Below are 2,959 nucleotides of genomic sequence, written 5' to 3' on the forward strand. Positions count from 1 at the left end.
CCCCCTTCTCTATTCTTCTTAGTTAAAAGTGTTTTTCGTGAATGAACATACATGGCAACCCATGGTCCAACTGGGTAAAGAGAGTGGGTGGTTGGCGGGTGCTCTTGTGTGGTTTGCTCCTTCTTTCCTATCAAGCATCTATCGTCCTTATCTCCCCTCCTTCTTTTTATGTTTGTTACTCTCTCGTAACACCTCATATTCCCTGGCACTCATAAGACCGTATGCAGTTTGCGAGCACCGTAAAACCTCTACTAAAACAGACATGAGTATGGAGATCCCGGGTATGCGTAGTAGGTCAAGTAAGTCCTGAAAGGAAGGTCCAAGATTACTTTTGTCCAAGTAGAAAATGTTGGTGATGTGTGAAGAACATTAACAGTCAGTCAAACTAGAGGATAGCCGTTTTTTAAAGAGACATACGGAAAATAACTATCAGTAGGCCAGTGCCCCCCCCCCCAAAAAAAATAAAAAAAATAAAATAAAAATTTCTGAATATCTCGCACAAAATATGTTCTAGAACACTGTGATTTGGAACAGACATAATTCATTCAAAAGGAATCTGTTTGACCTAAAATTCACGAAGAAGAAACTTATTTCTAAAACGGAAAAGGTTAAAGAAAAAAGCACCCCAAAACTCAAAATTCACCATTAAAAAAAAAAATCTTGCAAAGGAAGTAGGGAAAAGATTGGTGCCTTTTTATTTTATTTTCTCTTTGACATTTAATTTTCCATCCCTGTAACATTTGAACAATATTTAATTTATTATACAGAGTTTAAAAACTATCGATTGCTCTATATGCCCTCCTTTGGACTCGACACGTTTTAAAGCGTTGCTCGAAATGTTCAACGTCGCCCAACAAACGGACCTGCTAACCCATAAGTGTTTAAAGCCACACACACTGTACATAATATTCAGTATGAAGTGGCTTCTAGAGACAATAGGGATTGGGGTCCCCATAGACAGCAATGTTGGAGTCAACATACCGCAGGGTGAAAATGGGCTTTGCACTAAATCAAAAGTCATCGAGGAATTGATCCCGCTTTTCAAGACAATTGCGGAATCATGAACACATTGCCATGCTCTGATCCATGACATCTCGGCCTAGCCAAGATGAAAATGGTACGGTCATAAATTAAGATCTGCCCTGAGAATGCAGACTATTGAGGTGTAGGAAAGCCCTAGCTGCAGATCGTCTACGAATAGACGTCTCAAGGGTCTCGACTACTGAAATGGCGCTTGTTCGACCTGAAGTGGTCATTTTTTAATGAAACCTTTAGCTCTGATTCGCCACAGATCCAAAGTGACGGAACTTCTCTACTCATGACACAAAAGGTCTTGGGGGCACCTTAGCATTCTTTCCATACCGGGCGCAGAACTTACGAAAAGCCATAGATGGTGAGTTTGCGGAGATGTGATGTTCAATACAAAAAGCTCCCTACTCTTTACTAAACTTAACCATGATCTCGGCAAACAAACATAATTTGGGAACAATAATATCTTCAGACTAAATTGCTGTAGCTTGCAATATGGAGATAATGTTGCAATTTTTATTGGTAATGCAAACTGGTGCGTCTTGCTACGAAAACGGGTAGTTTTATTTAATGCGCCATATAGAGCAAAACCATTCGATGGACTTATTTGAAATGAATATCAGACAAATTCGTTTTGGCTTCCAAATATTATGATCAAATCTGAAACGCAAAACTTCGATATAGAGGAAGATATTTACAAAACAAGTTGTGTAGGTTTTTTAAAATCACCCTGTATACTACATAAACACATATAGACGCAAGAAATGAAATGAAAAAAAAATAGCACATGGCTAATGGAATAGCCAGTGAAGATAAATAATCACCGAGAGCAGTAAGCTTTATATTTGAAATTAGACAAAAACTGGACAAGAAGACACACGTAAAAATAGTTGGGCGTTCGAACTGCTCTGAGTGCCCTGTTCTACATCATGGTAAGACACACATGGGCTTCACGGCCCTTTCAACACCATGATCTTTTAAGAGGTAGGACCATCGGATTTAACGCATATGCCGGGTACAGTCATAAATTAAGATCTGCCCTGAGAATGCAGACTGTTGAGGTGTAGGAAATCCCTAGCTGCAGATCGTCTACGGACATACATCTCACGGGACTCGACTACTGAAATAGTCCGTGTTCGACCTGAAGTTGTTTTTTTTTTAAAAAGGAAACTTTTAGTTTTGATTCTCCATAGCCTACAAGGAGAGCCTTGTGAACTTCCCAAGTAACCCAAGTTCAAGACCGCCTAATTGAAGATTCGAATCAGGACCATAGCTCAGCGCCCATAACAGCACATTTATTAATGTTTGGAAAGATACACAGTCGTACAGAACACCATTTCGGATAAAGAGGCATATATCTTTATTTTATAACTTAATATATTTACAAAGTACATATCAACAGAAATGTGGGCAGTACCCAAGAAAGGGATACCTACTCGGTAGAGGGGAATAAACTAACACAAATGCATACAGCTATAGTGAAGGGAAAGATACATTCTATTCAGTGCTAGTATTTTGACATAGGAAGTATTTGTGTGACATTAAGGTGAAATCAGGCGCTCGTCAAAATAATACAATCAAAGAATTCGACATTCTTTCGATCACAGGGCTATTTTCATCGATATATTTCGGCTCAACTCCTTTCATATCCAATACAAAATACATTTATGTGTGAATTTTACTGGAAAACATTGCTCAAAGACACAAAAGAATGTAAATTAACAGTGTCCAAGGATATTCAAGCTTCGGAAGTCACCAAATTTTACCGGCCATCTTCTCGCTAATTTCACCTCTGACGACACACGACCCTCGCTTCCTTCAATCACAAATATCTCCACTCTTCTTCTTCTTCTTCTTCTTCTTCTTCTTCTTCTTCTTCTTCTTCTTCTTCTTCTTCTTCTTCTTCTTCTTCTTCTTCTTCTTCTTCTTC

This window comes from Aplysia californica, unplaced genomic scaffold (assembly GCF_000002075.1).
Source record: "Aplysia californica isolate F4 #8 unplaced genomic scaffold, AplCal3.0 scaffold00065, whole genome shotgun sequence".
NCBI lineage: Eukaryota > Metazoa > Mollusca > Gastropoda > Aplysiida > Aplysiidae > Aplysia > Aplysia californica.